This window comes from Mustela putorius, unplaced genomic scaffold (genome assembly GCF_011764305.1).
Source record: "Mustela putorius furo isolate JIRA1106 unplaced genomic scaffold, ASM1176430v1.1 tig00537248_pilon_pilon_pilon, whole genome shotgun sequence".
Classification (NCBI taxonomy): domain Eukaryota; kingdom Metazoa; phylum Chordata; class Mammalia; order Carnivora; family Mustelidae; genus Mustela; species Mustela putorius.
In genome coordinates this window covers 1,389,497-1,417,295 of record NW_025422387.1, presented here as the reverse complement: position 1 = coordinate 1,417,295, position 27,799 = coordinate 1,389,497, and positions in this window count along the sequence as shown.

Here is a 27,799-nt window from a genome sequence, read left to right as displayed (position 1 = left end):
AATGATCAAGAACGTTGTAAAAGTGACTCTTAATCTCACAAAACAAACTGAGGGTTGCTGGGGGGAGGGGGGTTGGGAGAAGGGGGGTGGGGTTATGGACATTGGGGAGGGTATGTGCTTTGGTGAGTGCTGTGAAGTGTGTAAACCTGGCGATTCACAGACCTATACCCCTGGGGATAAAAATATATGTTTATAAAAAATAAAAAATTAAAAAAAAAAAGAACATTGTAAAATATGTGTTTGGCATTATTTTCTTCTCTTCACGGGTGAGAAGTTCTTCTGGACATCTTCTTGCTCTCCTGAAGTCTCCAGTCGCTCAGGGTCACGTGACGGGTAAAAACACAGGTTCTTGGTTTCAGCCTGGAAAGATCTACTTCTCTTTCACCCTAGAAAAATGTGAATTGATCATTTAAAAGTGCCACGATGTAAGACCAACCCCCCTCAGGGTCTGGGCTTCTAGACCGTGTCCCTCCAGACAGCATGTGGTTTTCCCCGCAGCTTCGCTGCTGGCGGAGAGGGTTAGAAATGCTGTGTTTCCCTCGTGACTCTGGGGCCCTGGGAAGCTTAATTTATTAATTAATAATAGGACCTGCTCCTGCAGAGTATTCCCTCCTTCCAAGCCCTTAGCCACAAACATTTCCAGCGGGGCACCTGTTCCAAATAAGCAAGCGTTCAGCATCAATGCTGCGGCAAGGCTTATCCTTCCCTGAAATTTCAGAGCGGAATAGAGTGGGCCCTCCCATGAAGCTTGGAGGCTGCAGTGGGGCTCTGCTCAGATCGGGGGCGGGCGGTGATGATTCCAAGTTTATGAGTTCTCTTGACAAAGGAGTGCGCACTGCCACAGGGAGGCTTTCTATTCCAGTCCCCAGGCAGGGTATTCCAAGCCCTTTAAATTTCAGTTTTCTCATATATAAAACAGGAGTGATGATGTGAAAGTTGCTTGTGGCAATTAAATAAGAAGAAATGGGAAGTGCTGAGTACAGAGCGTGCTGCAGACGGTAAATGCGGGCTCATGCTAGGATAAGCCCATTTATCAAAGACCTGCGTGCCAAGCCTGCAGGAGGGTGCTGGGCACCTGCCCTCAGGCCCTAATAAGAGTCTGAAAGTACACACCTCCCGGAGCCAATGCCCCTTCTCCCGTCGGCTCCTCCCAAGCTCTTGTACGCCGAGTCATTCGGTGAGTCAGGCTAAAACCCTTTGCTTCTTCCTCTGTTCCTCCCACTAACTTACAAGCTGCATCGAGTCCCATCAGAAAAGACCATGGCTTTGCCTTCTAAATGCATCCAGAAATGAATGAGCCACATCTTCAGGTAATCTCCTTATCTAAGACAACCTCCTTCCTCTTGCCAGTATTTTTGCCATAGCTTCTCGCTGAGCTCCCTTCTGGAGGTGGGTGTCCCTCCCTGTCCCCACCCCTGCCGCCATCGGGATCCACCGGAGGGCAAGGCCTGGGTGGATCTGGCTCAGGGGCGGCACCTGTGCTGGGAACCATGCTGTCACTTACTAGATGCCCCTGAGACTGGCTGGATGAGGGAATTCACCTTTTGCACAGCATCACATTTTATAATGTTTCTTCTAAAGATTCTGGTGAGGAAGCCTATCTTCCTTTAGCTTTCTGATTTAGCTTTTTAGATCCCGCCATGAAAATCCAAGACCCTTTGCGTGTCATAGGGTCCTCAGCCTGTCCCGTTGTATCAATCTGCCCAGGTCCCAGGCCCCAGATACAATAGGGTCACCCTGCTGGTGAGGTATGAATCCTGGGGAAGTCACGTTCCTATTCGTGTGGCATTTTTATAACATGAACCTTGTCCAGAAACACCAATAGACCAAAATCAGAGATTCCTCTAGAAAAATTCTCAGCAGCTAGAAGAAAGGGCATCAGGACAAGATCGAGCTCGTCCTCTGCTTTCCTGTTCCCTCCGGGGGCAGCGCAGAACGCCGAGTGAAAGGTACACTTTTTTCAAGCTTATCAAACATCATGTAACAGCACGTGAGGACACAGGGGCCACCTTGTATACGTCTTTCTTTTAATCTCTGGGTTTCTATCAAGTGAAAGAACAAGTAAATGACACGCCGCGTCCATCCAGGACAAGATAACCCCTGCTCTACTGTCTCGAACATGTTCTAGGCATTGGTTTATGGGACTTGTCATATCTCAACCCCACCCTACCCGCCTTTTTCCTTCCATGCTTCCCTCTCCTCGGTCGGCATTTGCTCTTTTGGAGATGAGGATGGTATCGCTTATGGAGCAAGCATGTGGAAGCCTCAAGTGAGAGGGGGACATGCCGCTCGGAGGGGACGACTTTGCTTGACCCGACGATCCAGTCTCAGGACGGGCTTCCGGCAGGCACGGGGACATGCCAGGGACGGACATTTCCTGGGCACATCTGCAGGCTCTCCAACGTGTGGAAAGTCAAAAAGAAAGGGTCAAGGCTGGTACTCGTGACTGTCGCGTGGACTCAGCCCTCGTCACCTTGGATGGACCTCCGAGCCCCCCATGACTCAGCGGCGAAGGGTTCGCGTCGCGTCATGCCTGAGCTGTAAAGAGCCGTACGGTTTCCTTCAGGCCCAAGATTATGAAACAGGCAATGGATTGGTGCTTTGGTTGCTATGGTGATTTATATTTCCGCTGTTTTAATAACCTCATCAGATGCAGGCAATCAGAAGCACGGTGGCATCTCTCCATAATTTAACTCGAAACCATTCCTAACAACTTGCGGTGCCGTTTGACACATTGCACAAGGAAATTAAAAGCAAATAGATATAAGTCATCTCAAGCCTGAGAACCATAAATATTTCAGGTGGGAGCACAAACACTTTCAGAAAGATCTTTGATGATAGGAACAGATATTTCTAACAAATGGTGCAGAAAAATGATACTGTATTATAAAAGAGATACCTTTGGGGCATTGTTTTTTTTTTTTTTTCTCATCAAAAGAAAAAAAAAAAAGGAAATGCTGCTGCCTAGTTATTAGGATATATCACATGAAGGGGTTTTTCGCAAACTTCCAGGACTATGTTTATAATACTTAATGTTTAGACTGTGAATATTAGCTCTCACATGGAGATTGATACTAAAAAGGTATGTACTCTGCAGACTGAACTGGCTTCCAAAATTCCACAATGGGTTAAACTGCAAAGTGTGACAGTTCTTAACATACGATTGAGTCATGTGTATCCTTACACACACACACACACACACACACACACACACACACACACACTTATACACACCATCAATTCAAATGCATATTGAGAAATGACATCAGTTTCGTTTGTTTCTGGTTTATTATCATTGTGGGGGTTTTTTTAAGATTTTATTTATTTATTTGACAGAGAGAGAGAGATCACAAGCAGGCAGAGAGGCAGACAGAGAGAGGAGGGAGCAGGCTCCCCACTGAGCAGAGAGCCCGATGCAGGGCTTGATCCCAGGACTCTGGGATCATGAGCTGAGCCAAAGGCAGAGGCTTAACCCACTGAGCCACCCAGGTGCCCCATCATTGTGGGCTTAATGGAGTATGTCGTGCTTACCTTTAATCAGTGAATAATTCCCACTGCTCTTGGGGCTCCTTTGGGTCAGGGGAAGCTGTATTTACGTGACCACAGGGAGTCCGACCCCACTAGAATACGGTCTGAGGTGGTTATGTGGGGCTGGGATGGATCATTCTGGAAACGCATCCTTCTTCCGTTCCAGACAATGAGCAATGAGAACTGGAACAGGACCCCAGCACTGGGTGTGTTTTCGGCAAGGCCAGGCACGTGCCCACTTCCCACCCCGTCAGGCACCAGGAATGTGTTTTCCTCCAGCTGGATGGGACAGCACGATCTCTTCCTAGTTAACCCTCAGGTGCATGTGAATTTGCAGACCAGCACCTCAGGGTCCTGAGCAATAGGCTACACATCAAGCAGCTTGGAATGGGAGGAATGGACACGGAAGGGAAACAGGCTGCTAAGAAGTAAGAGGAGGAGGTGAGTTAATTCACTCATCGTCTACCTGCTGCACATCCTCTGGGTGTCAGGTACCGCACCAGGTGTGGGGTGTGTAGTGGACACTGTCAAGTGCCTGCCTCCACCTCAGAGCCCCTTTTCTTTCTTAGTAGAGCCCTCATATTGTTAAGGGGCCTCCTCCTCTTCCACACAGAGTTTAGAGGAAGCTGACTTCATCTCCAGCCCCAGGCTTACTTCCTTAGCTCCATAAGACTTCTCATTCCCATGGCAACTGACATTGGTCCAAGTTGGAGCACATCACCTAAGTCAATGTGAACAGAAAGAAGCCAAGATGCACGGTTGAGGGAATGTGTGGAGCTTCTCTGCCTGTCCACATGTGTGTGTCAGATGCCGGTATAAATCCCACGGCAAGAAAGCTCCTTCACACGCAAGAAAGAAAGAGAAGTGGAAATGGTGTCTACCTGATACCTACTCTCTGTTTCTTCTTTAAAGTAATAATAAAAAAACAGTCTTATTCAAATCCACTGTGCCCAACATCTCTTACAATCAAGTGTACCGTGTTATTAAGTGATGAATAAAGGAAATGTTATGTGAGAGTTCTGGAAAGGCTCCCTAAATGGAGCAGATGAAGTTGCGAGGTGTAACCCATTCGTTTCTCCTGCCTCCAACCTTTTCTTGCCACCTGGAGTATGGATGTAATGACTGGAGCATCAGCAGCCATTTTGGGTGACCTCGACTTTGAGTCATACCAGAAAGACAGAAATCAGGAAGGCACACTGCTATTCCTTTCCATTGTTTTGTATTTCTCCTCCCCCTCCCCCTCCTCCTCCTCCCCCTCCCCCTCCTCCTCCTCCCCCTCCTCCTCTTTTTTCTTCTTCTTCCTTCTTCTGGTCCACTGAAACATTGTTTCTAACCAAAAAGCTATTAGGAAAAGAACTTTATTTACTTTTGAAATTCCTTGATTTACCATTTTAGTAGAGAAAATACGACCTCAAAGATGTGTCCTAAGGAAGTTGGGGAAACTAAACTATTTTTGCAAGCAGAGGAGGTAAGGACCCTGGCAGTGGGAAGAATCGTAAGAAAGGGCAGGAAGATTAAAAAGGAGCTGGAAGAAGAAAGTCTAAGCAACGGGCAAAAATGATGTCTGATGAAGAGTCTATGGTGAGGTCATGAAGGTCACTAAGTAAATCTAATATTCATGTTTGGGGTAATTTTTTCATTCAGTAATTCAACAGATACTTGTTTACGGCTCTTTTGTGCCTGGTGCTTACTGGGGGCTGGAGCTGCGGAAATGGACAGGACGGAGTCTGATCCTGGCCCCCAGGATCTTATCCAAGGTGGATAACATAGTGGTGGGGGCCCAAGATGAACATTAGGAAGTTCATAAACATTAGCAGTTCATAAACACCGGGACCTGGGTGAGAGCACAGGGGTGCAGGGGGCTCGGGGCAACTCTGCTCCAAGCAGACGGAGTCCTCTCTAAAGACACTGGGGGGAGCTGAGACAAGAAGACGAGAAGGATGAGGAGGAGGGGGTGATGGGGAGCACAGGGCATGATTCTGGAAGGTGGCAGAGAAGACACGACCGACTGTCTGGGGACAAGGTTGTTCCTGCTGCAAATGGAACCCACACGTTCACGGTGCTTTTTAAATTGCTTTTATTTGCTTTGTGCTGGAGAGACGAAACAATCAAATTTATATCCAAATAGCTTAATTTATTTTCTAGGCTTAGGAAATCAAAATGGTAATAGCACTTCTCCCAGGGAAAGTGAACCCCGTGTGCACTGCCCCGCAGCCCGGCTGCCCCGGGGCAAGGGGCGTCTGCAGAGGAGGGGACCCTGGAGCCACAGTGGGACAGGGTCTGGAGGTCGTGGACTGACTTGGACTGTGACCCCATTATCTCTGGACTTCACCAAGCACGTGAGACCAGAGAACTGAGAAGAAATGACCTTTTCTTTGTCTGAGTCTCGTGTCATTGAGACCAAGTATCTGAAGCCGGCAGCCCGCAGGCAAATTGTCCTTCTCGGGAACCTCTGCGGCCAAGGCCCCAGACAGCCACCTGTCCCCACGGCCCGGCGGCTTCCATCCTGTCCTGTGTCCTCCTGCAGGGAAGGTCTGAGAAGAGCAGACAGAGCCCCAGCAGAAAGGCAGGGGACTTCCAACCCTGCTCCCCTTTTGGCAAATGACCTCACTTTTCCCCTTAAGCAGCCAATCCACAAGGGGAAGATGAGGGTGAGTGGGCGGACCGCATCCGAGGTGGTGGGCGCTGCGGATGAGAAAGACAGAAAGAGCAGAGACTCAGCAAGTCACCAATTCTGAGCAAGTGCAGGGGGGCTCTCTAGGCCTGCCCCATGGGTGTCAGCAAGCCCCTGGGGGAGTGGACCTCCTCATCTCGGGTTTGCTTCCCTTTGGACCTCATTCACACGGAGCTGGGTCTTCTAAAAGGATAATGGAAGGGGGGGTCCTCCTCCCTTGGCTGGACCGCAGCCCCCGCCCCCACAGAACTGCATGGGATTCTCATGCTGACAGATAACATCCCATGTGTTCAGGGGTTTTGTTGTAAGACACCTGCTCCTTCTGCCAGTCCCCCAGCCCCCCAGCTGAAGAAAAGAAAAACAATAGGCTGTTTCACCTCTGGGAAAAACAAACTCCCAAAGTTGAATTTTCTGGTGGTAAGTATGATTACATCCAATGTTTGGCTGTTGTTCTAACTTCAAATGCAACTCCCCACAAGAAAGAATTTCCAGAAGAAAGCATGCCTCTCTAGGGCCTTTGGACCACCTCACCACACCCTCCATGCCCCTTAGAAATAACTCTGGGGGCTTCAGCCCTCTCTTCTTCCTCCTGACCTCCATACCTGTGTCTCTTGACCAGTGATGCCATTCGACCTCCCACACTTGGGCCCCAACCTTGAGGCCACTGTTACCTTTAGGGACACAGAGACACCACCACTGGGGACCCAGAAGTTGTGCAGGGCTGATAAAATTGTGTCCCCAACCCCACTAGACAATGAGTCTGAGGGGGCTTGAAGATGTCATTCTACTCTGACACATGTGGGCACCTGTTTCTCTAATGTCTCTCCTATGGGCCCTCTCTCCTGCTGGCCATGGCTGTCTAAGATAGCTTGCTGTCCTTGCCTGAGGATGGGAACCCCCTGTCTTTGCTTCTGCCCATACCCGAGATTCCAGGGAACATCCACCCATTCCCTACACCCGCCATGATGGAGGAGAACAGCCAGCCTTCCCTTCCTTGTGCCCAGATGTGCCCATCCTAACTCCAGTCCCCCGTTCCCATGCCTGAGCATCTCCTCAGGATGCTTGGCATGGATTAACTCCCCTCCTGGCCTTGAGGTGCCCACATCTACCATCACACCTTCTGCACTCGACACCTGTCTGTTCATTGACCGAATACGTGAGCGTGGGGGGAAGTCCTGTTCAAACAGAGGTCTCTGAGGCTGGCCATTCTGGAGGGGCTTGCAGACTTATTTGGTTTGTGTTTTCTTGTTCACTCTTTTGCGTTGGTCCACGTCGTGATTTTTTATTTTTTTTTAATTGACTGTGTTGCTAATGATTGAGAGCTCCCATCAGTCATGATAGGCACAATGTCCTTGCTGGGACAAGTCTGCCCACCTGGAGTCCTGGGCAGTTGGGGACAGCAGGGTATTCAGTTCTGCCTCCCTGTATGGCTGGGCCCCTGGCAGAGGTTCAGAGGAATCATTAAATGGTTTTCATGGGATCCAAGCTTCCACGCTTGTCCTGAGAACTCCCTGACATGACCAAGGCCATCAGAACACACTGCTAGCCATGTCTGGCCCTGGGATAGCCAGCTGGCCACCTGCTCTGGTGTGACCTCCTGCTGCTCCACACAAGGACCTTCAGTAACTCATCTTGCTCATATTCTTACTTAAATGAAGCAGAAGGCTTTATTGTCACCATCATCTGTGTCATAATCACCACCATCACCATCAACAACACCATCATCACCATCACCACCATCACCACCATCATCACCATCATCACCATCAATACCACCATCATCACCACCATCACCATGATCACCACCATCATCACCATCACCGTCATCACCACCATCATCATCATCATCATCACCATCAATACCACCATCATCACCACCATCACCACGATCAACACCATCATCACCATCAATACCACCATCATCACCATCACCACCACCATCACCACCACCATCACTACCACCACCACCATCTCCATTACCACCATCACCATCACCATCTTCACCACCACCATCTTCACCACTTGACCACCATCATCATCACGATTTTTTCCATCATAGTTTTATTAAGGCTTCTCCACTAATTCTGTTCTGATGACTGACGAGTCGAATAATAAAATTTAAGATTTGTAATCCTCAGCTCATCTAGTGCAGCCCTTTTCTGATACATAAAAATGCCATTAGTATGCCTAACAACCAGCATGCTATCACTGCTGAAAGCTTTTCTGAAATGGGGAATGCTTTACATCATAAAGAAGCCCTTATAGTTTTTACATCTCTGATCATTGGCTTGAAATAAATATCAAAGAGTGAAGTTGGGGTCAAATAGGAAGTTCCATTATAAGACTTTTATTCCATATCACAAAATTGTTCTTTAAAACGTTTCTACTATGGAAGTGCCCATTTCAATATGCTCTACCAACCAAAGAGGTTATGTTTAAAAGTCCTTTGCTAGACCGGTCAGTGAGACATAACATCTTGCTTATTTTTGCTCTCTTTTTATTAATGATGAAGTTGAATTTTCGTTATTAATAGATTTTCCCAAATACGTATTTTCTCAAATATATATTTCCCATATCTTCTTATTTTCATTTCTGATTTGCTTCTTCATATCCTTTATCCAGTTTTTATTAAAGTGTTTGCATTTATATTGGTTGATTTATAAATGCTCTTTATATATTAAGGATGCAAATGCCTTGTCTTCTCTATTATAAGTATTTCCCCAGTTTTCTTTTGCCTTTTAGTGTATTTATAATGCATTTTAATAAATGGAAGTTTGAAAATGTCATATAGTCACATACGTAGGTTCTCCGTTATGGCTTATTAGTTTTCTCTTAGGATAGAAAACACTATTAGATCAAAGTGCACTCTCTCTCTCTCTCTTTTTTTTTTTAATGTTTATTAAAATGGGATTACACAGTGATGTAGTCATTTATTTCTGTTTGTTCCTGGTAATTTATTTTCCTAGCCCATCACATAGTTTTCTCTCATTTAAGCCAGGACAGGAGGCACTCGCTTCCCGGGGAGAAGTAAAAATGGGAAAATAATAGATTACAGTGAAACTGCTCTGTGTGTTCCTGAAAAAAGCCTGCCCATTGCTCCCTGTCTCCCCCCACTGCCCTCCTCACTGGCTCTGAGCACTCAGGAGAGGAAGTGGGACATGCTCGAAATTTCAGATAGCTTGGGAGTCCAGGAGTAAAGGGGCTCCTGTGCTCTGTGACGGGAGACGTGGGTGGAGGGCTCAGCCGTGCCCATGCAGCATGGCCAAAGGGCAGCGGAGTGCAGATGCCCGAGCGGTTCGCTGGGGGGCGCTCCGGAGGCGACTGGCGGACTCCTCTGATCTGTGCAGAGCCTCCGCCCATCTTCCGCGCGCCCAGGTGCCTGTGGACCTGCTCCTTGGCTGCATCTGCAGAGCAGCGGTGCCTGGAGATTTCGGGAACTAGATGAAGGCACCAGGGACCTGCTCCCAGCTCCATGCAGGCCACGCCCTGTAGGCCGGAGCGTGATCTCGGACCCCGGGCTGGCTGACAAGACCCTCCCTTGAGTTAGACAAGGTCTCTGCCCTTTTCTGAATAAAGGCTACAAATAAAATGAGCCGATATATGCAAAAAGAAAAGTGGCCTTTTTAAAAATGTACATTCACTTCCTCATTTTAGGGTTTTCTTTTCCAGTTTAATTCCACGAAATTGACAAAAAGGATGTATATTAAAGGTGTACGACTTAATGTTTTGATACACGTACACGTTGTGGTGGAAATGCCTCAGTCAAGCTCATGGACACAGCCATCAACCTTACATACCTGACATTCTCTTTTTCCTTTTTTAAAATTTTTTAATGGTGAGAAAACTGAAGATTTGCCCTCTTAGAAACTTTCAAGCACACAAAACATGATTATTAAGTATAATCTCTTTGAGATATATATAGATTTTTGCCTGAAAAAACTCTATGTTAATAATAATAAAAACTCTATGTTAATAATATTAATCTATTAGTATGTTCATCGTATGAATAGACATACTACATTTTGTTTGCTCATCGACTGGTGAACCAGTCGATGGACATTTTGGGTGGCCTCTACCTTCTGGCTTAGGTTAATAGTGCTGTTATGAATATTTGGGTACCAATTTTTGTTTGAATACGCAGTACAAAAGCATGGTTCTTATGCAAACATTACTCAAAAAAGGATCCCATGCTGCATGATTCCATTTAATTTTTTTTTTAAGATTTTATTTATTGGACAGACAGAGATCACAAGCAGGCAGAGAGGCAGGCAGAAAGAGAGGAGGAAGCAGGCTGCCTGCTGAGCAGAGAGCCCGATGTGGGGCTCGATCCCAGGACCCTGGGATCATGACCTGAGCTGAAGGCAGAGGCTTAACCCACTGAGCCACCCAGGCGCCCCTATTTGATTCCATTCATATGAAATATCCAGAGGACGGGAATTTATAGACAGACAGGAGAGGAGTTGGCGTGAGGGGTTGGGTGGTGGGTGGGACAGGGAATGATTGCTGAATGGGTTAGAGGTTGCCTGGGAATGATTAAAATGTCTGGGAACCAGACAGAGGTGGTGGTTACACGGCGTTGTGTATATACCAAAACCCACTGGACTGTTCACCTGAACGTTGTAGTTCTGTTTATGTCATGTGAATTTTACTTTAACACCTGCCGGCACGTACATACACACACGGCTTCAGAAAAGGGACAGTGCAGGACAGAGTGTCATTTACCACTAAATCCCTTATCCGTGTCTCTGGAACACTGAAGCCACTCAATAAATGTTTAAACTAAATTACAGAAATTAGAATTAGGTCATGTATGAAACCGATTTTGGGTCTAATATGTCATATTATCTATATCTAATATGTCATATTATCTAATATGTCATCTGTAGATGACAAAGAAGAACCCATTATCCCTAATTTAAGATGTGCGAAATGTCGGGCTGCCAGGAACGCCTTAATTCATGGCACAGCCACCTTTGCTAAAAGTTCTTCGTGATTTATTGAACCTGCTTATCTTAGGTGCGCGGGACCCAGCGCAGCCAGCCCAGGGAGCACTGTTTCTCCTGCGGCTCGGAGGAATGGTGCTTGGAAGGTACGCAGACTTGGAGTTCAGAACCAGAGCTTTCTTTACCAGACAGCGCCCTTTGGCTTAAGAGTGGAGTCTCTGTTCCTGGGTTGTGCTGTCTCATTAATGGCTTGTCTACGCGGGCTCCTGGGTTTGGAGAGAGGCAGTGGGAAGAAGTGTTCAGCATTAGCCAGGAGGAGAATGCCCACTTTCTCGGCACCAACCCCACATCTCGATGGCTCGACACAATGAAGACGTATTTCTCAACTAGGTCTGATGTGAGTTGGGCAGCTCTTTCCCATCTTGTTGCTCCTACGGTAACCAACATCCCAATTCACCTAGTTTTGTCCCTGTTTTAGTGCTCAAAATACCACAATCCAAAATCTCCTTCCCCAAGACACAAGAAGTCCCAGTTTTGGGTGACCAGTGTGGAAAGTGGGGAAGGTACACAGCCATAGGATACCCTGAAAACAGGGGCCGACAGCGGCATCATCCTTAGCGTGCAATGCACAGGGTGTGGATTGCCTCCTGCAGCGGCTGCAGCTGCTCCGGCCCTTACCACTGCGGTCAGCACCAGTGATTCCTGGTTCAGGCATCCCTTGCCGCATCCCTCCAGGATCTGGGACCCAAGCGCGATGGTAGCACATTGCCATGTGGTCATCCCCGGTCCATCTCTGATGTCTGTGCTTTGTGCCAAGATGGCACTACTTCCATTTTTAATATTTAACACTGGGACTACAGTGACCTTGCATTACGCGTTCAAATAATCAAAAGGAGAGGGAGGTCAGTTTCAACACCAGCACGACCCCGACGTCACTGAAGAGGAAGGCTGCAGGGCTGGGTTGTCTCAGGGGGAACAGATGCTTGGTAGTTAATAGTACTAATAATAAACCCTACTGTACAATATGCGGGAAGTCATTTGGCCATGGTAGGGAAATGTATATGAACCCATACATTGAGAATAAATTACACAAATCTAGAAATACGTCTAATGTCACAAAAGTACCCTTGTTTTTCAGACAGGCACTGATGCTCACTTGGAAACAGGGACCCCTGAATCAGGTTGGCACAGGATTCACTCTCACACACACAGACACACACATACACAACATACCATTCCTTGACTGCTCTAGGAAACTAAACAAGGCTACATCTTCTATTTTAGAAACTGTAACTAAAATGTCCTATAGGCAAACAAACAGGGAAACCTTGGTAACAGCTTCCCTTACCCATAGCGCTGATCCAAGCTCCTTTCTATACTATCAAGCGATGTGTGCAGCAATAAAAATTTGTTCCCTCCGGTTCTTATGAAGTTTGCTTTGGAGGGGGTGGGGAGAGAGACTTTTAAAATGTTTTGATTGCCACGATGCCATGAGGAATTTAATAAAACCCCCTACGTTATAAAGCAAAAGATTTTTTTTTTCATCTCATCTAACTACAAACTAGATTTTGTTCAACTATTAGCAGATTCAGCCAATGGGAACGTGTACATTTTGACAGATTCTGTTCAGCTTATAAGTTCTCACCAAAGGAAAGAGTCGTTATCTGCCGAAACTCCTATACTCTTTGTGCACAACGCTACTGGAGAGGAGTGTGACTTGTTTACCTGTGACACTGAGGGTTGCTTGCCGAATGTTCAGGTCACTTTGGGGGTCCTTCGGCATGGGCAGAAGCACGTAAAAAGAACGTTTTACTTTGCAGAAATGGAAGCAGATGGCTTTTTAAGACAGGTGTGTACAAATACCCTAAAATTAAAGTGTGGCACAGGAAGACTGTCTTTCTCTAATTTGGGTATAGGTTGAGGACAAAGGCAGAGAAAAGGAAACCCATCTGTTTTCCTCATACTGTTTGACAATCCTTGAAGCGACCACGGGAACGTGAGAAAGAGAGGACTGCTGAATGGGTTGGTCAATGTTCTGCATGGGCTGTGACCACAGCTCTTACGGGGGAAAAAAGACTCTCTCCAGCAAACACTTCTCTCGGGAGGATGGATGGGTAGGATGTCACCTGGGGCCGAGAATCCTGGTCATGTGGATTTGAGAAGAACAGAGCAGTGGTCCGAGAGAGTTTGATAACAGGCTGCACTGGGCACTGCCCCTTTGTCCCAAGGTCACAGGCACCTGTGGAAGGGCACCTCACTGCAGGAGAGCAGCCCTGGGGCAGTGAGTCACGTCCTCCACTCCCACCTGTAAAATGATCCTGTCTTCCCAGCTGCGACCTCTGAGGACCACTGCGCAGGAGACCACTACGGATGCCCTCATTAGACTCAAGGTCATTGTAACTCTGTGTCCCAACTTAGGTGAGGATACTGAAATGAACTTAGGAGGCTGTCTTTCTCTGTCTGTCATTGTCAGACCAGCTACATCGCCTGCGGGTGTCACTTACCCATGACGAGCATGTCCTCCCACTCAGTCCAGGAGAGGCGTGCCCAGGGTCGGCTCTGGGCAAGCACGCGCTGCTGGAGGAGACCGAGTGTGGTTCTCGGTGGAGCATGTTCTGCCCACTGTCTTCCTCCGGGGACAAGCCGGGATTGCGCTCTTGGGTCCTTACTTGAAATGGGTGTGTACACGGGACTGGTTTTAGTCAACGAAGTGAGTGCAGAAGGGACCCTCGCATTCTTCCCTATGTTCTGTCTCCCAGTCAGGATGAATGGGACAACCTAGGCGGGACAGCCTGGGCCCCAGAGTGGGGCCAGCGGGGCCCACAGCCCCCTCACCGCTGCCCGATGGGGACGTGGCATCAGAGAGGAATGAGAGTCTGCAGTGAGGCATCTGGAGGTAGAGAGATGCCAGAGCACAAACAGCCCATTCTGACCACAACAGGGAAGCTGATAACGGACATGGAAACCCGACGATGTGGAGACAGACCTTCTCAACCGGAAACCCTCCGGCCATGCGGCTGTGGAATGTGGAGCTGGTGCTCACATCACAAATATTCACACAGGGACTCCCTGCAGCGGCACGTGGATCACGAACCACCAAGCACAGAATCATCCAAACGCCCCCGATGGCCACCGACACCTGCATCTCGTGCCCTTTCCATCACCCCGATATCTGTGCAGCCCACGGCCGGCCACACGCTCTCTCTTCCACAATTATATGTGGGCATATCTAGACCCACTTTGCACACGAGACAATGGAAACCAAGGAAGGTTGAAAGATTGAGCCACAGACCATAGAAATTTTGATGCAAGTAAATGAACACTCTGGGGCAGAAAGGGGACAGCTTACGTGTTTACGTTCCTTCCTTTCAGAAGCAGTCACTGCAATGAAGCTGTTGATTTTCAGGAACTTGGGGAAAATCTTGGAAGGAAAGGATTTTTTTTTTTTTCATTCTAATTGCATGACAGATAATATGTGCTGGGTGAATGTTTTCATAATCAGTCTGCCTTTGCTGCTGGAGTTGGGCAGGTAAGCCCGCAGAGAAGACAGATCTGGAAAGAAGGCCAGACCCAGGGGAGGAGCAGAGACCTGGAGCCCATGCCGCGCCCCAAGGGCCAGCAGCCACTGAGCTCCTGCAGCAGACAGGAGATCAGACTCCAGATGGACAGATCCTCTAAAGAAGGTTTCAACAGAAGCCAGAAATACCGAATTCTGTATACAGCGTTTCCTGCGTTGATGTCAAAAACATTTCAATGAACAATAAAAATAACACATTTTCTAGGTCTGCAAGCACACCTGTACCCTCCCCAGGGGCCACCATCCCACAGTGTTGGCAGGGGACCTGTTCCTAACCTCTGTCTTTTGACTTCAAATCTCCAATGTCTTTTTATTTCTGTCTTTCCCTGCACTTGAGCAGATCTTAAAATATCAGTGACGTTGCTGTTGGGCTTGACAGAACTGGGTGCTTTTCCATCTGGCCCAAGGTAGAGTTAGGTGACCAGAGCACGGCTGTTTTTGGTGGGGGGTGAGGAGCCCATGCCGTTCTCCGGGATTGAGGAGGGAGCAGACGCCCGTCCCAATACTCCTCCTGGGTGAGTGGCTCATCCGTGGACCGCCTGGGCATTTTGTAGCTAAATGGCCCGCTGGTAGATTTGACCTTTGCCTTTAGCTGGGAAAGTCACGGATTGGGTAGGGTGTTATACACATTTTCAGCTTGACATCTCGCTGGCTCAGCAGCTACTTTGGGTGCGCTCATCTCAAAACGCCGGCAGACGGTGCACGCCCTTCTCAGGGGCATCGAGTACGTCCAGCTGTGCTGATGGCAGCACCCCCAAAGTTGGCATTGTTGTGACGAGAGTGATGATGACCGCTCTTCACCATCCATGCAGATGGTTTCTTCCCGGGGTGCCTGGGGGGCTCAGTGGGTCAAGCCTCTGCCCTCGGCTCAAGTCATCATCCCAGAGTCCTGGGATCGAGCCCCGCATCGGGTTTTCTGCTCAGAGGGAGCCTGCTTCCCCTCTCTCTCTCTCTCTGCCTGCTTCTCTGCCTACTTGTGATCTCTGTCAAATAAATAAATAAAATCTAAAAAAAAAAAAAATGTTTTCTTCCCCTGGGCTTCTGAAAGACCCTCGCTCCGCACCCAAGAACCAGACACCACGTCTCCACTGGATGCAAGTTGCAAGAGGTGATTTATTGGTTACACAGGCGCCTGCGACGCATCAGCCTCCTGTGGACTGAGCGCGCCGGGCTAAGTTGGGGAGCAGATTATATAGGGCAGGGTTGGGGTGGCGGGAAGCAAGCTTACAGAAGCAGATGCGTGGTTGCAGGGATCTGATTGGTTAATTTAAATCAAGCATAGTCGGGCGTTGGGTTCAAGGCAAGGACACAGCCGTTTGTTCTGGCGGGCCTTGCCTCAGCACTCGGGAAAGTCCCAGGTTCACTCTGTTCCTCATTTGTCTTCCCTTTGGACAGGCCGGTTGACCATAGACATCCGGGTATGTGTTGCCATCCGGCTATGGGGACAATAGGTTACTTAATCAAGCCTTCAGCAAGGGGAGAGGGGGTGCTGTGGGGACATCAGGTTACTTAAACGAGCCTTTAGCAAGGGGAGAGGGGTCTTTCACTTCGCCTTTCCAAAATTCAAGGGAGGCTGCTATGGATAAAAAAGTAATTCTTCCTGGGTGAATTTGGGGGAATCACAAAATCTACCCTTCTTCTGAGTTTCTTATTTGAAAAAAAAAAAAAGAAGTGCGCGGGTAGTCCAGAGCAGGCGTAAACTCGGCTCACCTCATTCCACTCCAGGGACCTCTCCCCACTATCCCTGGAAGGCAAGAAGGTTCTAAGTGGAAACAGTTAAGGACCAGATCGTGTTACTTCAGCCACCCTCCCTAGCGGTCACCCATGGCCTGGTTGGTCTCCCTTGAAGGCCGCCCACCTGGGCTTTCTCTTGTTCTCTCGTACTGTCATAGAAGGGCGTTGTTGAGTTCTGGATTGTTTGGGATCCGTTACTCACCATTCGAAAGGAAGAAGATGGACAAATACATTTTCCTAATTATGTGGAAGAAACCTCTGGGATGTGGGACCAGATGGCTGGTTTGGGGCTCTGCCTTCACCATCCACCTGCCATGTGACCTTGGAACGTCTGATTTCTTTTTTTTTTTTTTTTTAAAACTCGGAAACAACCAGGATGTCCTACAGAGTGCAGAGACAGAGATCACAAGTAGGCAGAGAGGCAGGCAGAGAGAGAGGGGGAAGCAGGCTCCCCGCTGAGCAGAGAACCTGACGCGGGGCTCCGATCCCAGGACCCTGAGATCATGACCTGAGCCAAAGGCAGAGGCTTAACCCACTGAGCCACCCAGGTGCCCATTGCATGTCTGATTTCTATCTCCTGTTAAGACCTACGGATGCAGGTGCATGAAGTGTATTCAAGCTAACAAGGGACTCCTGTAATGTTTCATGGGCTTTTCCATGCCTATTATATATTTATACAATGCTATCATTTAGTGGTTGTACAAAGAGGCATGTATTTTTCTACCTGCTCGGAGATACAATGGTACATTCTTATTTAAATAGCAAATTTTGTGGGACAAATGTTTCCAGGTGACCCTGTATTCATCATCTCAAAACAGCCCTCCAGAATAGCTTATCAGTGGTCACTAGCCACTCCCTTTGCTGGGAAAATAGAAAAACAATATAGAAGAAAATTTTTTTTCTTTTCTGTGTACTTAATTTATTGTGCCTCTATTTTTAGGTTTTCATATATTGTATTCTTTTTGGAATTATGTTTTAGAGTGATGCTTAGACCCAAGTCATATCTAAGGACTTAAAGTTATATAGACTTAATTGATGGAATTTTCTGAAAGATTGCAAGCTGATCTGACTGCTTAGAGAGCATGAACAGATACTTTTGAGTTTTCATCTTGCTTGTATGCTGTCTTTTTCTAATTGCCTAAGACAAATAATTTATATTTCTGAGCAACAGTTTCCTTCTCGGTAAGATTAGGATGGCAGGGGCACCTGGGTGGCTCCGTCGGTTAAGCAACTGCCTTTAGCTCAGGTCATAATCCCAGGGTTCTGGGATCAAGCCCTGAGTCCGGGTCTCTGCTCAGCAGAGAGTTTCTTGTAACTTAATGAATTGACTATAAGAGGAAATTTTTTCTAATTTTTTTTTTCTATAGATCACAGGATGTTGAAAAGATAGTCAAGGAAGCTTCACCCAGTTTTCCCCAAGGGTTCTACTTTACATAATTATGATACAATATTAGAAGCAAGACATCGACAGTGGTAACATCGGTGTATATAGTTTTCCATCATATTATAAATGAAATCAATGCAAACAGCATATATTGGGATGGACATTTTTTTTTAAGTCAGCAAGATGTCTTTGAAATTCATCTAAGTTGTGTATATCGACAGTGTGTTCTTTTTTACTGCTGAGTAGTAGTCCATGGTCTGCCTGCACCATAGCATGTTCAACCATCCACCTGCTGAAAGAGATAACTTTATGCCTTTTACAAAAAATGTTATAAACCATGGTGTGCAGGTTTTTGTGGGAACACTTTTCTCTATGGGAAAAAAAATGTTCTGGAGAGCGATGGCTGGTTTGTAATATGTGGGAAATGAAGTGGGGAACTATTAGGAAGTTCAAAGGAGCTCTCCGTGATGTTTTTATGTTTGTATCACAGAAATGTTAGTCACAAGCCCCCACCACTTTGCTTAAAGTCAAAGGAGATGAGATCTGGAGCTTGGATCCTGTATCAGCTTCGGAGTGTCCACACAGAGAAATACACAGTAAACACAAAATGTCTGGAGTTCTTTTGTTTTATTTTGTCTTTTTCTCCTGCTAACAGCCTCTGAGTGACCTGGTTGTGTTGACACAGGAAATTCACAAAAAAAATGCCGTACATCTAAATATTTTCAAAAATATCCCGTCACTGATGAGAGAGAAGATCCCGCACAGGAACCATATTGAGGATCCTTGTCGAAGACCCTGTTTCAAGAACAGGTATGGGGAGAAAAGCTCAGTTTCAGACCAAGATCAGAAGATGGGGTTAGAGCATCATTTGGAAGACATCGGCATAATGGGGGTCCAGGAGCTGACCTCTGAGCTCCTGAGAAGCCTCCGACCGGATTCCCCCAGATGCTGACGTGCCGGAAGCCTCCTGTTCTCTGAAGGAGATGCCAGGACGTGAGGGGACAGGAAGAGAATGGAGACAGACAGAAAGGAGGTGAGGATGGGGACTTTCACTTTCCATAGAAGAAGAGCAGACTTTGAACAAAGTTCCACCGCAAGGAAGACATAAATTTTAGACAGCATCCGCTCTGGGCCCACAAATAAGGCTGGCCTACCGTGCCGACAGGAGAGAGCTGTAATTCTTGTCACCAAGGCAGCTGTCCAGATTAGCTGTAAATACTGCTTCTGGCCGCCCTCAATTTTAACAACCAAAGGCTGTTGGGTGGAGAACTCTGGAGCGAATGGAGCGTGCAGGTGGCAAGCTTGGGGACGGGCCCTCATGTCTCTTGCCCAGGTGCGAATGATGCAGCCAGAGGGGACAGATGGAAGACTCTGAGTGTGTCTGAGCCCCACATCTTCTCCACTCCCTCCTGCCACCCTGTCTGTCTCCCTGCAGACGGATGCAGGGGTGCAGTGCTGCCGGGCCTGGTGACCTAGAAATACACATAGTATCAATAAAGTTTTATTTAGTTCAATTAGGTCCCAGATACTTCATGGGCCTTGCTTACATGGAATATATATATATATGCATACTATATATGTTTTTAATATGCATACCATATAGTATGTATACTAAATTTATATATATTAATAGAACATGCAATGTAAATTATAATATATAACATGTAATACACAATATTTATTAAATCAGTTTAATAACATATAATGTAAATTATAATATAAATTTATAATATACATATGTAATCCATAATATTTATTAAATTAATTTAATAACATGTAATGTAAATTATAATGTATAATATGAATTTTATAAATTATGTCATGTTATTACATATTATATATAGAAATTTAATATTCAGGGGCACCTGGGTGGCTCAGTGGGTTAAAGCCTCTGCCTTTGGCTCAGTTCAAAATCTCAGTGTCCTGGGATCGAGCCCCACATTGGGCTCTCTGCTCAGCGGGGAGCCTGCTTCTCCCTCTCTCTCTCTGCCTGCCTCTCTGCCTACTTGTGATCTCTGTCAAATACATAAATAGAATATTTTTTAAAAAGAAATTTAGTATACATACTATATAGTATGCACATTAAATTTAACATAATTAATAAACCAAACTATTAGTATAATAATATATTAATTATTAATATTGATAATATAGTTATATTAATATAACAAATGTAATGATTTGATTATATATTATGATATAACAAATATAATAATTAAGTAGTAAGTGTAATAAAATCTCATAGTACATAGTTTTAAGTTTACATATGCCGTTTAGTAGATATTTATATATTATGTATAATTATATATAATTTTATATATACTTGCGTATAATTTACATATGTATTTATATAGGATGATTACATATATTTCATGTAAGTAGGGCCTATGAAATATCTGGGACCCACGTATACTGAAATTCTATCTGCTGTTTATGTGAAATTCCACATTCAGCTGTGCGTCCTGCACTTAGAGGTTGGGAGCTCCAATAGGGGATGGGTGGTATGTGGGGCTCAGGGTCCCAGGAGGGATTGTTCACCAACTGGAAGACTAAGGAAGACACATTTGGGAGAAAATTACCGTGCAGATGTTCAGAATCGCCGTGGCGATCCTCCGGGTATAGGAACCGGCCCCGGGAAAAGCTTGCATGGGCAGAGTGGGAGTCCGGGGCCGTCCCCACTCTCGTGAATTGTGCTGCTCATTCCAGGGAAAGCACTCTCCTGTGGGGGTGAAATTTCTCTTTGGGGGAATGAAGACCAAAGGAATATCTCTCCCACAGCTCTGGGCCTTAGCATCCCATGCCAGTAGCAAATAAAGATTGATATATGAATACTGCCCCAAATATTTAGGGCTATGCATCTGGTCACCTGTGAGGACCCCTCAGCGAATGCCCATGGCTTCTAAGCTGACCCTTAGCGTTTCCCCTGGAGATGCTTTATTTTGCCATCATTGGGAGAATTAAACAGGCCTTTGAAGTGAGCTGCAAAGTCAGATCAACATATAAATAATTCACAGGGAGATGAACGGATTGCAGACGCTGGTCTGCGTTCCGGGCCAGCTGCTCCCAGGGCGGCGTGGATGTCCATTCTCCCGAATTCTCTCCAGCACCTGCCACAAAGCTCCCCAATCAAGGACCCTCTTCCTTGTATATTAAACCTTAAAAATATATCTTGCTTTGATGGCTTTGATGCTCGATTCATTTTGAGGCAAACCACCCCCACAGGACCGGTAATCTAGAAAGGGCCTCCCTCCAGCTCCTCACAGCTCCTCTGTGTGAGCACAGAGGGCTGGTGCTGTCACCGGCGGCGGGGCCAGCCTCTCCCCAACCTGTGCCGGTGGCCCCCTTGGGCCACCTGCCCCCACAATCCTTCCATCCTTGCCTCCGGGACACCACCATTTCCCAGCTCACTTCCAACCTGCTTTTGTTTTTATCTCATGACTGGAAATGGAAAAATCTAAACAGAGTAAAACACTTAAAAATCAGTTTAAAACTCAAGTACAAGTCACCATCTTGCAAGGCCTTGGGTATCCAGGTTGTGTCTTATTTGTCCCCAGAGCTCTGAGGAGGCAGCCTGGAATCCGGGGGCAAGTCACCTGCCAGAGGCTGGTACCGCCTCCTTGGTGAGGAGGGCACTCATCCCAATACTGGACCAGCACAAGAAGAAGAGGGGAAGACTCAGTTAAGCACATAACTATATCTGCAACCCAGGGGCACGGGGGTGGGGAGAAGGGGGGCCACATCCTCACCTCCAGAGAGGGCCACGTGCAGCATCCCAGCCTCACCCCTCCCTGGGTACCTGTCAGTGCCTAGGACATATGGCACCAAGAAGACACAAGAGGGAAAGTGGCTTCTGTATGGTCCTTCACACCATGCTCTGGTTCTTCCCCTTCACACCATGCTGCCTCTTGGCCCATACGAGAAAGATTTTCAAAGTGCACCGTAAAATTTAAAAAAAAAAAAAAATCTTCTGCTTTTTTTTTTTCACTTTTTCTAGTATCCAACAATCTCATTTTTACCATTTAGAACATTTCTATCCAGACTCCTTATTTAAGACATCATAGAAGCAAATGCATATAGAAAAGTACATGATGCATTGACTCCAGTAGCTTCACAAATAAGAACGTATTCCATCATTACAACAGCGTATGTGGTAAGGGCTATTACCGTCTCACCTCTAGAGATGAAAACCCTGGGGCACAGAGAGGCCAAGTGGCTTGCCCAGTGCCACACAGCTAGTACAGGTCAAAGCCATGTAATTTGCCTCCAAATACGTATACTATAAAGAATACTTCAATTTCCTTTAAAAATCAAGTTCAGTGCCTAATGAGATTTTAAAAAATAAAAGGAAAGAAAGGGGAAAAAAACGTATTTCAGAAAATCCATATACTCAAGACAAAGTAATAAAATCTAATAGACAATAAGTTTACCCAAGCAAATGATTGGAAAAAGAAAATTAAAAAGATGAATTGAAATCGGCACAGCCGCTTCATAAAATTGTTCAGTACTATCTACCAAAGCTAGCGTTTGCCAATGCTAAGCATATGTGCACTCCATCACCCAGAAATCCCACACCTAAATATATGCCTGATAGAATTTTATGCCTCTTTTTGCAACGTCCAAATGCTCAAACAGCAGTATCTGTAATGACCAGAAACTGGAAACCAAGCAAATGCCCAATTAGTAAGTTAAGCTAATATATTTATATAATAAATATTTGATATATTTATATAATAAATATTTGTATATAATATGTAGTATACAATATTGTTATAATAAATGATATATAATATACAATATACAATATATGTATATGTGCAATATACAATATGACTGTATAATAATGAAATATAATATATAATATGCTCTATACACTATGTATATGTACATATATGTATCTACATATAGTATATATTATGTAACATATATATAGTATATATTATGTATACACATAGTATATACTATACACAATATGTATATGCACAAGTATGTATATTATATAATAATATATGCCCAACATGTAGTAGATTACACTGTATATTACATAAGACAATAGATACTTCATTTGATATGGAAACAAACTATCCAATAATGAAAAGGGACAATCCAAAACAACATGTAAGAATATGGATACAATTAAGATGCATAGTATTAAGTCAAAGAAGCCAGAACCACAGGAATGCACGTATTCTGCGTGGGTCCATTTATAAACAGACCCAGGTAAAGCTAGTCTGTGTTAGAGTGGCCGCCCTGGTGAGGGAAGCAGATGTAGTTAGAAGGATGCACAAGGAAGGGGTTCTGCGTACAGCTTGTGTCTTGTTCCTTGATACAGGTGCAAGTTATATAGTTAGGTTCACTCGTGAAAATTTGTTCAGTGTGCACCAGTGATACCGGTACACTTCTATGGGGGGGCAGGTTACACTTTAACTGCAGTGTTTTTAGGGAGTTAAATTATTGGACCTTTCTTCACTGTTACCTGCCCTTCTTCAACTTTGCCTGCATTATTTCTTTTTGCCCTGCTGGTAAACCCGTGATATCTCAAAATGTCTTTTTTTTTTTTTTTTGAAAGTTCTTCCTTAAAAAGACATTGTCTAGCTGTGATAAAGAAATTAGCCTCTAGGGATTACCATTCCCCCTTCATTAAATGAACTCGGGTAGAATGGAAGACCATGAGAATTTTTTTTCCTGTTGTTCAGGTCACCTGGTGGGCTGCGTGTCACAGGGACAGTCTCCCGTCTCTAGTCTGTGAGGAGTTCCAGCCCCTTATCTGCAGCTGAGGACTGACTTTGGAGCACTGCTCAGGGTCCTCCTCAGACACTTGGGTTGGCCATTATCTGGGATTGCAACATGTAGGGTTGCAAATGTCGATAAGCTGCAACCAAGCAGGCAGCTAGGAACAAAATGAAGCTTCTGTCCTAGGGCAGCACCTGTAGGTGGAGAAGTAGGTTACGGATTCAAACAAGACCAGCATCCTTGAGCGGAATGATCAAAAGCCCTTAAAGTTTGTGCAAAATCGTCAACTCAGAAATTCCACTTGTAAGTATCTCTTCTAGAAAATCCTAGAAAACTAAGCAAGGGCTCATGCCATATGAATTATATTTCTGTTTTAGTAGTGCTGGGGATAAATAGGATTTTAATTTAACCAACATGTGGCGAGGTAAGATGTGTGTGGCTAAGTAAGTTAGGGCAATTGAACGTGGTAGTTGTAGATCACCGCAAAAAATGAGGACCGTCAGAGACCTATAATTCTCCGGCTGACAGGTGAGACTAAAGTCATTTTCTGATGGAATTTTGGAGATGAGATTTCTGAAGACAAGTGTTCATGTTTATCCTGGAATGCAGAGACCACTATGGATTTATTGTACCTCCCAGGAGGCGACTTACCCCCAAGGGCTCGCGCAGAGAAATGCGTCTTAATTCTGCTCATGCAACTGGCCTTCGGTGCTTTATTTTCTCCACAAATGAAAAATAAATTTGTCGTAGTTTATTATGTCCCATGCTCCCTAATGGAAATTCTTTGAAACATTTTTTTTTCCTTTTTTTCTTTTTTTTGCTAGGAAAAAAAAAAAAAGAGGATAATTAGGTCAGCAGTTTGATCACTTCTACCAATAAATCTTTTTTTTTTCTCTTTTAATCCCGAGGCCTCTCTGTAGCTTGCTGAGATGTCATAAGATGCAAACTGCAGCTATTAAATCAAGACTTGGGGCTCCCTCTGTCAGGCCCCTGGAAGAATCAAGGGTCATTTACTACCTTTGGGATTTCCTCCTGCCAGCCTGATCTCCAAGGTCCTTGCTTTTCTGAGATCGGGGACCTCTTCAAAAGGCGCATGTGTGGAGGCCTCTAGGCCATCGGCAAACTGGTTGGTTGGCCATTTTGACAGCACGGCAGGTGGAAAATAAAATAATATATCACAGCTGAAATCCTGCCCTACAGAGTCAAAAGAAAGAAAAAACCTTGAACATCATGAGTATAGCGTATTATGCTGTTATAGGCCCCGAGCTCAATGGCTGTCTTTTTTCCCATTGTAGAAAGGAAGTAGGTAATTACACGAACATCTCAGCTGTCTTGAGGGCTCTGTTCAATGGGTGCCATCAGAGGAGGGGTTTACAGTTACTAAGGGATGACAAGGCCAAGAGAGAAAGACGTGGCTGCCACGGACAGATTGTTACCAAGAGCAAGAGCCTTCATTGTGGTTTCTGTAGGGAGGAGGAATAGGCAAGGCCAGGTTCGCAAGGTTAGAATGGGCTAGTTTGAATGCTCTCAGCGGGCTCTGGTTCTAGGGGCTGTCCTCAGGGTCTGGTACCTGGCCCTCCGGTGTTTAGAGCCAGGGACTGGTGACCTTGACTCAATCAAAGAGGAGGTAATGGAATGTGGTTCTGGATTTCTCAGTTTACATAGGGAAGGTGGGAAGCCCTTTGCCATCTCTAGGAATTAGCTACCCTCATAGGGGCAGTTCCTCCCCAATAAGCAGGACCCAGGAGGCCAAGCCATCAGCCAACAGACGTTAAAAAGCGCACGCTAATACAAAGGGTCATGTCACCCAATCAACAAGGGGTGGCGGGAGGTGATGATTCTGTCCGTCCTACACATCTTTTCACATCCTTGAAACTCAGGGCAGAGTTTTGTGGGACGAGAAGATGTTACCCTCTAACGGGCATCTGAATTTCTTCACCTGCTGACCTGGCCTATTCCGTGACCCAGAGAGGGCAAGACGGTTGTTTGTACACGCTGAATGTTAAGTCTTGGCTGATCACCAGGTCAACAAATGTGTTGTTTTTCTCTGCCCAGGAGACTCACTGGTGGAGTCAGGAGGAAGTCCTTGAGGAAATTAGGGTCCTAAATTCCCAGGCTGCTGGGATAGGAATTCACCAGACTTTTCTTTTCTTTCTTTTCTTTTTTTCTTTAACTTTATTTTATTTTTTCAGTGTTCCAGGATTCACTGTGTATGCACCACACCTAGCGCTCCACGCACATGCCCTCCTTAGTACCCACCACCAGGCTCACCCAACCCCCCACCACCCTCCCCTCCAAAACCCTCCGTTTGTTTCTCAGACTTTTCTTTTTTTCTTTTTTAAAAGATTTTATTTATTTGACAGAGATCAGAAGTAGGCAGAGAGGCAGGCAGAGAGAGGAAGAAGCAGGCTCCCTGCTAAGCAGAGAGCCCAATGCGGGGCTCGATCCCAAGACCTGGGATCATGACCTGAGCTGAAGGCAGAGGCTTTAACCCACTGAGCCACCCAGGGGCCCCTCTCAGACTTTCCTTAAACAGGATACAGGTGACAAGACTTTCTTCCCTCCCAAATGCCATCCTTTCTGACTCACATTCCTGCTGCCAAGATCCACGGGGACGCTTACTACCTGTATGAGGTCGACATGCCACCTCCCCCTTCAAGCCTCACTTTCTTCATCTGTGAAATGGGGATGATAATTAGATCTCCCTGATATGACCATCGTGATGGAGAAATTACATATTACTGTTAAAACATGGAGCCCGTGTGCTTACCTGGTAGGTTTGAACTCTGACGACCACGGCCATCATTAATAAGGAGATTGTGTTTATTACAAATAGTCAGGACACGCTTTTCCGAAATTTAGGGTTTTTTTCCCCTCTTTCTTTCCAACTGAGCAGGCTTACTTCCTAGGCTTCAACTGGCCTGACTGACAGCTGGTCCGGGTGGAGACAAGCTTTCTTCCTTCTAACTCAGATGGAATGAATGTCCTTGGGGAAAGGAAATCTTATAGCTTTAAGTCACTCAGTTTGGAGTTCTGTTGTTGTTTTACACAGTAGCAAAATAATTTTAAAATAGAAAGTCTGTAATACGTAAGGACACGTATACAGGACTCTGATCAGCCTTCAGTATTGTCCAAATCTTAACTATCCTCCTTTTCCAGAACTTAGAGAAGTTAAAAAATGAAAGGTAATCAGTTTTTACCAATATGTGAAATTATGCATAATACGTATTACCGTACAAAGTACTATTTATCTGCCTAATAATATGCTGAAGGTGGAATTTCCTATTTGTTCTAATTTCTGTGCATGTCTGTGTATACATGTATTTGTATATATATAAGGATATATGAATATGTGTATGCACATATGTTTGCATGTGTGTACATAGAAACTTTACACATAGAAAATGATGTCCGTATTTCAGGTTTGTCCATCTATACATTTGTTCTATCATCAGGACACACATACCAAACACTTAGGTTCTAAATTGTATTAAGCTGTGCCTGATATTAATTCAACGGCTCAATAGCAGCAATTTATTCTTTTTTTTTTTTTTTAAAGATTTTATTTACTTATTTGACAGAGAGAGAGGGATCACAAGCAGGCAGAGAGGCAGGCAGAGAGAGAGGGGAAAGCAGGCTCCCTGCTGATCAGAAGACCCTATATGGGGCTCGATCCCAGGACCCTGGGATCATGACCTGAGCCAAAGGCAGAAGCTTAACCCACTGAGCCATCCAAGCACCCCATCAATTTATATTCTCACAAACAAAAAAAATATACAATCCTTCAGGGTCCACAGACTCAAAGGGAGTCCCAGAGTAGATTCAGAAAAGAAAGTTGTAATCACAATGTACTTGTTACCAGTCTGTTTTAAAAATGCTTCTTTTAATAAACTCTCACATATCCTGTCAAATGATTTAAAAAAAAAATGCCCATTTTACAAAGAGCAAAGACTGGGGCTAATAACACATTATATGCTTATAAAAAATTTAAAAAAATATTTTAAAAAAAAGAAATTAAAAAGAACAAAGACTTCCATAGGCAGGAGGAATTCTGAATTCACTTCCAGACGACTGTCGTTGGCTGCTCTCTGCTGCCTCTCATCTTTGCTGGCTAAATGGGCAATCGAATATTGTTCAAAATGAACCAGGGGAGAGTGAAAGATCGTCTTCATTATTAATTCAGAACCAACGTATCTTTCTGGGGAGCCGTCGAACCCACGGAATATGTG